Source organism: Tachysurus fulvidraco, chromosome 15 (genome assembly GCF_022655615.1).
Source record: "Tachysurus fulvidraco isolate hzauxx_2018 chromosome 15, HZAU_PFXX_2.0, whole genome shotgun sequence".
Taxonomy (NCBI): domain Eukaryota; kingdom Metazoa; phylum Chordata; class Actinopteri; order Siluriformes; family Bagridae; genus Tachysurus; species Tachysurus fulvidraco.
This window is the reverse complement of record NC_062532.1, coordinates 17,604,004-17,615,553: the sequence shown is the minus strand read 5'-3', so window position 1 is coordinate 17,615,553 and position 11,550 is coordinate 17,604,004. Positions and strand designations below refer to the sequence as shown.

At 38.5% G+C, this 11,550-nt stretch overlaps 1 protein-coding gene across 2 annotated transcripts in view; it reads right to left on the bottom strand.

The window, feature by feature from the left end:
• Positions 1-5,350, bottom strand: part of stat3 (signal transducer and activator of transcription 3 (acute-phase response factor)) — a 27,864-nt gene extending 22,514 nt beyond the window's left edge. For both annotated transcript variants that reach the window (XM_027143685.2, XM_047800896.1), the window contains exon 1: positions 5,108-5,350. The gene's annotated coding sequence lies outside the window, so the exon portion shown is untranslated. The remainder of the gene's footprint in view (positions 1-5,107) is intronic.
• Between the last annotated feature and the right edge of the window lie 6,200 nt (positions 5,351-11,550).

The window sequence follows — 11,550 nt, the reverse complement described above, 5'->3', positions numbered from 1 at the left end:
GGTATTTGTTGAAACCTTAAGGCACCAAACTCTTCGCAGAACTTAAATCCCTGTATTATGTATGACAATGAACTGAAAAACAAAAGAGAGCTGAAAATTGAGGAAGGATCATGTGACGAGTTCAAATCCGCTGATAATAAGCTTTAAAACTTTAAGCGAGGAACTGACACAAATAGAGGGAAAAAAACATCTACAATCTGTTTCATTTCAGCCAAAAGGTAAAAGCCACACATCATCACACCTAGAGCGAGACTAACAGCTGAGAATATTGGTTTCTTGAAAGAGGGAGAAGTTTCGCATGACTGTTACACAGTAAATGAAACAGAAGTTCGCCGTAAGCATGGGACGGCTCGCACGAAGCTCGGCTCTCATATCACTAAAACTGGCTGATGCCTTAAACGCATCCGACTGAGTGCTTTTTCACTCGCTTCCTGTGCAGTCTGTAGTCTTCCCTTCCAATTATTGAGGTCTCGATTGAGGTTATGTGGGTTTGGAGGAGGTGTGCAGGGAACTTCCACAGGGAAGCCTTTATTCTTCTTGCGTACACATTACAGTACACACAAATTCTTTTTTTGTGCATATCTCAGCATGTTAGGATGCTGTAGTCAGAGCAAAGGATCAGCTGATACAGCGGCGATGAAGCAGATCTGGTTATTGATAGACAAATACGCATGCACATTATCGGTGCTCTTCTATAACATCCACAAGACCATACTTTAAACTGAGAACAAACAAACAAACAAACAAAAATACGGATCATTTATAAGTCAAACCAAACCTTCTGGTTGAAATGGGCTTGAGTGTGTGTGTGTGTGTGTGTGTGTGTAGCAGGGTTTCCGCTCCATCCATTAATCGACTCGTTTGCATTTATAGCAAAAGGTGCTCCCGCTAAAATTGTTCACAATGAAATCATTACTGCTACTTTGTGAACAGAAAATTGTAAAGTTCTGAGAAATTCTGTTAAATTTCCGAATCGCGTGGTGTAATTAACGCAGCTACGGCCATTAGGGGAAATCCGTACATCAGGTGTTATGAGACATGTGTTTTCCGTCGTTACTTAGACACACTTGTCTTTAGTACGAATACACAACTGATACTTTCCACACACTTGTGGCTAAATAACTGACCTGCAGGTTTAAGAGGTTGAAGTATAATGAATAACATTCCCATCCGGAGGGGTTTGACGTAGATTCATTTACAATAAGGACATATCCCGAAGCGCTGTATATCTTACGTCACAGCAATTCTGGTTTATTCTTAAATCTATTAAGGAATCACAGTTTAAGGCATTTGACAGACGTTATCGCTATCAAAGGATCGCCTTGATACTGGTTCACTGACTAAGAATAACATCAGTCTGTTGAGAGAAAATACAGCAAGAAAGATAACATACCGTAATTTTTTTTAACAAAGGCTACTTTACTGTACATATTTCAGGAAGAGGTAGGTCTTTGGTCATTATTTGAAGACAGCCAGTGACTCATCAGAGTCTGAGCTGGTGTCTGGATGCGTGTGAACGCCTGGGAGACATGTTATTATTGCAGGAACTCTTCTTGCTAATCGGATTCAGATAGGAAACTGTTATTGTTAATGTGTGCAAAGTTTCAGATCTTTTGTTGTTTAGCAGGTCACACTATGGGTCTTGAAATCATAAAAACAAATCGCACCTTCCTCTTTCCTCATTACTGCTGCTTCTTCTTAATCTCCAATCGGCAAGAAAGCATTTTGCTGGATTTCATATGGAAAAAGAATCTAATCATGAAAACAGTGTAACGTTTGTTACGTTTCTTGAGAATTCCTGTGAACAATAACTCACAGAGTTCTAGGGCTTTTTTGTTTTGGTCTTGTTTAGTGAGATGTCACGGCAGGGTTCATGTAAAAGGTGTGGCTCGCTGGCTGAGGCTAAGATTAAAATTAAAGATTAAAAGTGAAATAAGACCACAGGGAGAAAAACAGCTTGATGTTTTAGTGTTGATTCATCAGTCACATAATCAGCAGATACAGCTGGGTGACAAATTACAGGAAAAAACCCTCAAGACATGCAAACGGGGGCTTGAATATTTCTGTTATTTCTGTTATTGAGCCGTTCAGTGACTCTTTGTGCCCTCGTACTGTGAGAGGTTAAAGTTTGGCGATGCAGAGGAACTTTGTACTGATTTGAGAATAAACTGTATGTAGGTCTTCACCATGTTCTTTGTCTGCTGAAGTGTTACGATTTCCCTTCACTGGAGTTAAGAGGCTCGAACACTGTTCCAGCACGACAATGCACCTGTACACACAACCCCACTGAACACCTGTGAGATGAACTGGAACACCGACTGAACCCCCTTTTTTAAGTCCTTGCACAAGGGGTATACTAGCATGTCACAGATGGGTATTGTTCTTTCCCTACAGCTTTCACGAAGACGTTCACTCTTTTGGAACACTTTCGTTAAGGGTTTCATCGTCTTATTCAGTAACTAGAGAGTTAATGTGATCAAGACTCTTCCCCGAAGGTTCACAGATACTTACTAAACTTTAATATTCTGTTAATAAAAGAAGTATGGAGTGTTCTAGAGGTGCATGAACCCTTGATAGTGAATTTCTTTCTACATTATACTCATATAACCGTTTTCTAAGAAGCCATTATGTAAAGATAAATCATACAGACAAAACACAATCATCCTAAAGCCGAATTACATACAATCGATGCACCTGGGGTCAACCAGTGAGAGGGCCCGCCCACCAGGACAGGAAACAGGTGATCGTATTCTGTTAAGCAACATACCAGAAAAAAAAATAAAAAATTAAACTCTCACTCCCTTTCACACCATACAGCATAGCATAGCTGCCAAATTATCCCTTTTCATTCGTCATCATTTGTCACCTGTGTGTATGTGACCTTTGTCACCTGTGTGTACATGAGACATATTTATTGAAGCATCCGGTAGTGCGACTATAATAATATCTCTGGCAGAAAACCTGTGCCAGAGCCGCCTATTCCTGTAAGTGTTTCCTCATATTGCATGATCAATTAGCATCAGGGGAAAAAAAACTAAACTCGAGCTCTGGTCATTGTTCAGAAATGAAAGAGGAAAAGAAATGGAGATATGGACAGAGATAGTGTTACAGATTTCAAGCTCAGAAGTGTGTGTTACTGATCTGTTCTATTTGTGGTGTGTTAGTTCTGTTCTGTCATGTTACTTATCTGTTACACTTTCACATACTTATTATATGAACTAATCCCTGGACTTAATGAAGGTTCAAGTTCGTGTTGGATGCCAGATTACCCAAACGCTACACACACTCGAAGACCTTCAGATTCACTTCCCAGTTCCTCGACAAGCTGTTGAATTCATTATCCAAACTGAAAGAGATTTGAGTGGTTACATGTAGGAGCCTCAGAAACAAATCCAGCCTGATCCTAAAGCTTCAATGTGGTACGCAGTACTGCTATGATTGATGCCAAATTAAGTGAGCTGAAAAATTATAAACACTAATGTGTTAACAGCCTACAGTGAGCCAGGCGGTGCCCTTGCCCAATTCATTGGTCAACGTTACAGATATTACATGTGTTGTGTTCTTGTATCACATATAAAACGTATTACGCAAGTCTGGCTAGCGTCTTTATTTTCTCTCTTTGTTCTATTTTACGAATTATCATCTGTTGTTTGTTTATTTAATAAATCTGCCTAGCGACAACATTCTACAAAGACAGACAGCTGGCACCTCGAGTGAAGTCAGGAGTTTATCAGGCGATGTTGCGTTATAGATACAGCACAGACTGGAGCGCAAGTGGACTGTGGTAGCCTAGTGGTTAAAGTGTTGGGCTACCAATCGGAAGGTTGTGAGTTCGATCCCAAGTCCACCAAGCTGCCACTGTTGGGCCCCTGAGCAAGGCCCTTAACCCTCAATTGCTCAGCTGTATGAAAAAAATTAGATAATGTAAGTCACTCTGGATAAGGGCATGTGCCAAATGCTGTAAAGGTAAATGATTGCGTTCGTTTCAAATGAAGGTCAAGTTTGTCCGACCATGGATGAAAAAATAAAATGCATTAATAGCAAAGGCACTGAAACATGATTGGCCCACACATGATCAGTGGAACAGTCATAGAGAGATAAAGTTGTCTGACTAAATAGAACAAGCACTACTAGTTGAACTGAGTTAACACACACACACACACACACACACACACACACACACACACACAGTTTCACTCTGTAAGGGGGGGAAACAGAAAGCACAGCACGTGAGAGCAACATAAGTGAGTAAAACACCAAAAAAAAATCCCATTATCTCGACTCTACTTTACTCCTACTAAGGAAGCCATGTAAAATAAAAGTCCCTTAAAGCAGCGTGTGTGTGTTAACAAAACCGAAAACTGAGGCCCCCCCTGAGGAGCACGCGAGGATTCCCTGGGTACAAATACTGGAAGCGGTGACGTAATGGGGGGGGTATACAATGAGGGACTTCCCCTAGTGACTTAAAAAAAATGTGTATATATATATATATATATATATACACACACACACACACACACACACACATACACACACATACAAGAAAAAAATAAATAAAAATACCACCACATGCTTGTTTCGTGTTTATAGCACATGTTATAAAATATTTATAAAGACCTGCAGCATTTATGCAGCACTTACATATGGCGCCATTTTTATTTTATTATTGTGTTTTTTGTTCAAGCAATTGTGTAAAAATGTTTATATTTGGAATAAAAAATGTATATGGCTGCATAATATTTTATTTAATATTATCTGAAATTATATTATTCAACAAAACATAAATAAAACATTTTATACGAATTATATATGCACATATATATTATTTATTTATTTTTTAAACATGTTTTTAGAACATCCTTGTGTCTATTTGTTTTTAAAGCGCATGATAAATTATATATTAATATTAGCATTGAGGCTACACACTGACAGATTCTGACCCACTTTAACATGTTTATATACACAGTAAAGTCTTAAAATGACTATAAATCGATTTTAAACTCGACTGAACGTTTGTCAGGATGTAAAAAAAATCAAATGTACACATTTTAAGAAGACTAAAGAAGCAGACTGACTGAAAAGCGGTGGTTTTTAGGTTCCTACTTACCCTCTATGGATGCGGCTGGTAAAGTAATATATATGCTGAGGGGAAAAAGTCGTTAAAGTGCTGCGACTCCTCCGCGGACACTTCCGTCAAACGGACGGTGTTCAAACTGGATATTTGTATGTATGTAAATTATCTACGAACAAAACTATTAAACGACACCAGAGTTGTGTAACTTTACAGCAAGACCCGCAACGTATCCTATAGCTTTCTGTCTGTCAGGGGCTGTGCCTTCATAAGTCTACGATGATTGATAGGTCTTTAAGGTATTACCGAGCGAGAGCGGGATAGTATCCAATCAGAACCTCGAAGGGGCGGGAATCAGCGCCAGCACGTTTGTATGCGGCTATGTTTATGGCATTGGGTCTCTTGGCTGTTGTGCTGCGTCGTCCTCCCGCCGTACAGCGGTTTGCGGTAGACGTAATGCAAAGGGCGCGCGACGCAGTTCCCGGAACAGCCCGGCTGGAAGTCATCTGAATTACTGGCAGTGGTTGCGTCATCACAACTTTACCTCAGTGAATGTGAGGGGTGTTGCATGTTAGCATTAAGAAGCTTAATTTATGCTAATTATTACTCCAGATTGTAGATGATGGTTATGTTATAAAATAAGTTGAGAAGTCTTGGGAAAAAATGTCTTGTTTTTGTGTGAAATGTTAATGATTTCTTAATGAAATAAAATCAGTTCTACTTAATCCAAAACTGTGATTGAATGTGTGCACAATAAGCACAAACAAACCCACACACCTTTTAATATCTTCACAATCACCTTCTTAAGGATTTTTTTCTTTTTCAAAAAAAGAAAAAATTGGAAATGAAAGCAAAACAGTCATATCCTTGTGGACATGTACACATACATGTGGTGCAAATGAAATACATGCGGTGTTAAAGATCATGAATGATATATAGAGTTTTAATAAACAAACAGTTCCTTCCTGGTTTCCATGAATCGAAGGAACAGGATATGACACGGCCGTGTGTGTAACCACGGCTGGTAATGAGTTCACAAAAGATGTTCTTTTAGGTTGTACTGTTCCTGGGAACTGGTGTGGTACCATATTAAATATGTGTCTTTCACCTTTTAAATGGATCTAAGACATAACCGGACCTTAAAAACCATCGACGATTATTGCTTTACTCTGAAAGCGAATTAAATGTAAGGCACATTCACATTCCAAGCTAAAGAGTAAACCGGTATACTAAAGGTACAAAAGAAGTACCACCCCCAACAACCATTATTTCTGATAATGGCATAAGGTTACAAACATTTTTGCTATTTTATGAGTTAATGCAAGTTGAATGTTCCTTGGTGACTGTCCCATATAAACCACCTATGCCTCCTCCTTGCTGAAAATGGCACTTGGCCTAACAGTTTCCTTTAACCATATTTCATTTAGTATCTGATAGCTGTAAAGTATATTAGGAGTCCACTCATTCCTGATTAAGTGTGTTATTAAACAAAGGTGAATCTTAATGGAATATTAAGTGGTGAAAGCTAAGCCATGAATGCTATATTAACTATCTGTCTTACATACAGCCTGAAATATAGATGTGAATATCACAGGGCCTTAGGATACGACAAATACGACAGTATAAAGGTGACCTACAACAATCTATTCCTATAGGACAACTTTGAATCCCTGTAAATCTGTGTATTTGAAGATATGAAAATGCTTTCTGAGAGGAAGTGAGTACTTAGCATTTTTGGAAGGAGTCTCCAGTTTCAACACTCTGTAACAGTCAAAGGCAAATGTGTTCCTTTGTTTTCTGAAATCCTCAGGACATCCAGGTTTGCATGTAACATAACAAGCTGAAAAAACTATGGTGACTTTTTATGACTGTTCTAATGCAACTGATAACAGAACTTAAACTTAAACTAACCCAAAAAAAATATGTCTGCAATTGTGATAATGCATGAAGTTCCTGTGGTATAAGTAAAATAAAACACTTTGGTACATGCTTTATTGTAAAATATTTACTTAAATCACACCATCCTGACCTTTTATAACAAAAGATAATGTTTGCTTGCTGCTCCATGATTGTAGAATGTTTTTTAATAAAATCTTTGTTTCTGTATAAATGAATAACTGACAAGAAACTAACATATTACTACACATCACAAATTACACTCCCTAAATTTGTGAAATAATAAATAAAAATCTATTTATCCCCTGGATATAACATTAACAGATTGGCTTTGAACCATTGTTTTTTTCCCCCCAATCCTCTGATATATTTAGTAATGTAAAATTAAACGTGTGTGTTGTTGACTGACATGACATCAATCCTGATATACCTCGTCTTAGACACACCCTGAAACCTCTGATAATTAGTAAATGTTTTTCATATTTTGGTTAAAGAGTCACACGGTTTCAGATGCCAGGTGGTGACACCGGATCAGCCCCAGGTATCAGAGATGAAATAATACAGAATTCTGCTGCCTTTGATTCATGAAGACACAAGTCTTGTTTATGAAATTGAATTTATAGTCACGAGTAACTTCTTATCAGAACATTTGGTCCAATAGGTTGTGAAATGAAGCAGATCTCCAAAGTTGGAACAGACTGTTCACACACGCATAAAGGAAAATGTCATTTGGCCTTTCAAAGCTCACATTTATTACAGAATAGACACAATACAGTGGCTTCAGTGTCAGAGCTGGACCTTGACGTTAGAAGATGCAAATCTGTGTAGAAATTATTTTGTCTGTGGTTAATATACATCGATGTGCAGCGAGATATGAATGGTACAAACAAAGAACTCATGGTGCAAGGTCAAGAACAAAAGCCAAGTAAAATCACAAAAAAAAAAAAACAAAAAAAAAACATCAGCCTATTTATCTTTTCTATATACCAGAGGAGATCAAACTATGAAAGTGAAACTTTTTGTTTTGCTTAGTGTTTACGATTAAAAATGAAGATGTAATAATCAGTGTGTAATCTTCCTTCCTTCCTATCTGCTGTGCAAAGTTTCTGATAGTGACTGATAAAAAGAGCAGATGTCTGTGTTAAATAAGTGTGCCATCATTTCCGACCTATGAAAACATGCATATGCAGTTACATCCATTTACATTTCAGGCATTTAGCAGACACCCTTATCCAGAGTGACTTACAACTGAGCAACTGAGGGTTAAGGGCCTTGCTCAGGGGCCCAGCAGTGGCAGCTTGGTGGACCTGGGGTTCGAACCCATGACCTTCCAATCAGTATCCCAACACCTTAACCACTGAGCTACCACATCCCTAATGTGGATACTTTGATATGTATTTTTTAAATATAAAAAGGGTTTATACTTTATATGCTTTTGTACATATTTATGTACAGTTTGTTAAAAAAAATGCATACCTTCTTTCAGACGTGAAGCAGCACAAAGCACACATGGTAAACTAAAAGTTTATTATACTTATATTAATACTGAATATGTGCTTTTTAATTAATTAATTTATAAAACCTTTTTAAAAAACTCTATGATGTGGTGACATTTATTGGTCCTATATCATGTGCATGCTCTCTTTCTCTCTCTCTCTCTCTCTCTCTCTCTCTCTCTCTCTCTCTCTCTCTCTCTCTCTCTCTCTCTCTCACTCACACACACACACACACACACACACACACACACACACACACACACACACACACACACACACACACACACACACACACCTCATTCTCCATCCTTGGAAAAAGCACTTTCCTTAATCAGATTCCTACTGCATTGATTAGACTAATGTAATGTCTACTGAGACTGAAGGGCAAAGTGTATGTGTGTGAGTGAGTGAGTGACTCTCTCTCTCTCTCTCTCTCTCTCTCTCTCTCTCTCTCTCTCTCTCTCTCATACTGATGTGCCTGTGAATATGTGAGCGAGTAGCAGAAACAAGTTCCTTAGAAAGGAGAAGGCATAAGGGTGAAGAGGGATTCAATGGAAAAATGAGAATGATCAAAACAGAAACCAGACGTACTAGAGATTTCCATCCAGTGTTCATTTCTTTATTGGCATTTCCACTAAAACTGACCTCAGCAAAAAAAAAAAAAAATACTTCTTCCAGCCAAAAAAGAAAAAACTAGAAGCCAAGGATAAAAACAGAGCAACATTTGGAGCTGATCAGAGCTGGAGCTTTTACCATAGCATTCGTTAGGGCAGACAGACTAAAAATAATAATAATAAAAAAAAAACCTGGCTAATATTTTGAGGCCAAACCTTAATCAGTTGTGTCCCGGTTTGTCCCTAGTGCTCCACTAAACACAGAAAAAAAGACCTGCAAGTTAACAAGCTCTCATAACACATGTGCACGAGCGCCATTTATCTACTCATTATAAATCTATGATCGTGACTATTTGCTGTCATGCATATAAAAATGGTTCATACTGTATACTGTATACTCTTACACATATACAGTGGCATTCCTTCTCTCTGAATCAGGACACACACATTCAAGCAGTATATAACTCATGGTAAGAAAAGTTCCTATATTAATACTGAACCTGTGCTAATGTATCGTATGTACAGAACAAGTGAACAACACGATTAGCTCGATTATATTATGTACAGGATAAAACGCTGCAGCACGGAACATCGCTTGTGATGTTCGTCCATAGCTATGTGTTCAAGAAGCTCTCTAAAATCAGTGTAAGTGAACAGCCGAAGGTGTCGGGTTCAGGACAGTGGGCCTCATTTATCATCCATGCACCTGCTTTTGTTTTTTTACTGCGAAACTCTTTTCATTAAGGTATACGATATTTATTAGGATTAGTTAACAAAGATTTTAAAAAAGGAAGAAAAAAAGAATTTTGCCACAAAAATCATCAAAAAAAAGAAAAACCACCACAGGTTAATAGATCAATGCGAACAACATAAACGATAAACAGCGCATTCAACCCTGCCACTGAAGAGACAGCAGTCCTGCGATTTTGCGTCCGACTGGTTCACACAACCTGCGGTAAAATTTAAAGTGGTAAAAAATACATTTACCCTTTGGTGAATTGCCCCCGAATAAATGACAGAATGTTCCTAAATTTTGAGAACCTCCACAACTTTGGACTCCAGAAATTTAAACCCAATTGTATCTTATATGGGGGACACGGTGGCTTAGTGGTTAGCATGTTCGCCTCACACCTCCAGGGTTGGGGGTTCGATTCCCGCCTTTGCCTTATATGTGCGAAGTTTGCATGTTCTCCCCCCGTGCCTCGGGGGTTTCCTCCAGGTGCTCCGGTTTCCTCCCCCGGTCCAAAGACATGCATGGTAGGTTGATTGGCATCTCTGGAAAATTGTCCGTAGTGTGTGATTGTGTGAGTGAATGAGAGTGTGTGTGCCCTGTGATGGGTTGGCACTCCGTCCAGGGTGTATCCTGCCTTGATGCCCGATAACGCCTGAGATAGGCACAGGCTCCCCATGACCCGAGAAGTTCGGATAAGCGGTAGAAAATGAATGAATGTATCCTATATGTTAATGATCCAAGACTTGTTTGCTGTCCAAAACCAAGGTTTCCCACTTGAGGTTTTGGACTAGTAGGTTAATTTCACTAACATGTAATCACCAACAGTGTGGACAATTCTAAACTAGTAGCTGTGCTATTTTTTGGATTGGATTTGATTAGATTTTTCTGTCTGTCTTTGAGTGTTATCATGTTGTAGTGTGTTAATTCCCTTTCCGCACACAAACACACACGTGATGGGAGGTTAATTGTGATAACGAATGACTGGGACACATAACAATAAAAAAAAAATGTAAAAAATGCGTAAAGATTTCACGTGGCTTAAAAAAATGAACAGATCATGAATCAGACTTGGAATGTTCTTCGTTTTGTCAGATTGTTGTTTGGGATGCGCAAAAAAAATGAATAAATAAGTAAATTGATGAATGAGGCCCATTGGCTGTCCTAGAAAAACTCAACAACCAACCAAACAAATAAAAACCCTTTACTTTTAACAAGAAATAGACTGAGTTATTCATGTGGATTCTTTCTTTCATCTTTTACCATTTTTATTAAAGGACTTTAAAATTTCTTTGCACACTTTACTCTTCCAGTCGGATTCCGCTTAGAACAAGAAACGGTGCGTTAACTTACATCGACCGACCAAGTCCTAGGCATCAGGGTTGATCTGGAACGCAGCTATGGATGAAATTACTTCTTCTACTTTCTTTCAGCTAATTAATGTTGGCTAGAGATCAAATTTATCAGTTTAGTCCCCGAATAAAAGCAGAATAAATGTGAAAACAAAACATGGCTACAAATCGTTCCCAATCGGATTTACATTTACGCACATAATGATTGGAGTAAATAGAATTGTATCTCCACATATGTAGAGCTCTGAGTGATTAGCCTGGTATCAGACAATTCAGATGACATATCTGTGTCCGAATCGATGCTCAAGCCTGACATCCATTTCGAGCTTGTCTTGAAAGCTTAGAAAAGTCATTAGGGACCATCCGGTTCGAATTACAATTGTCCTGAGCA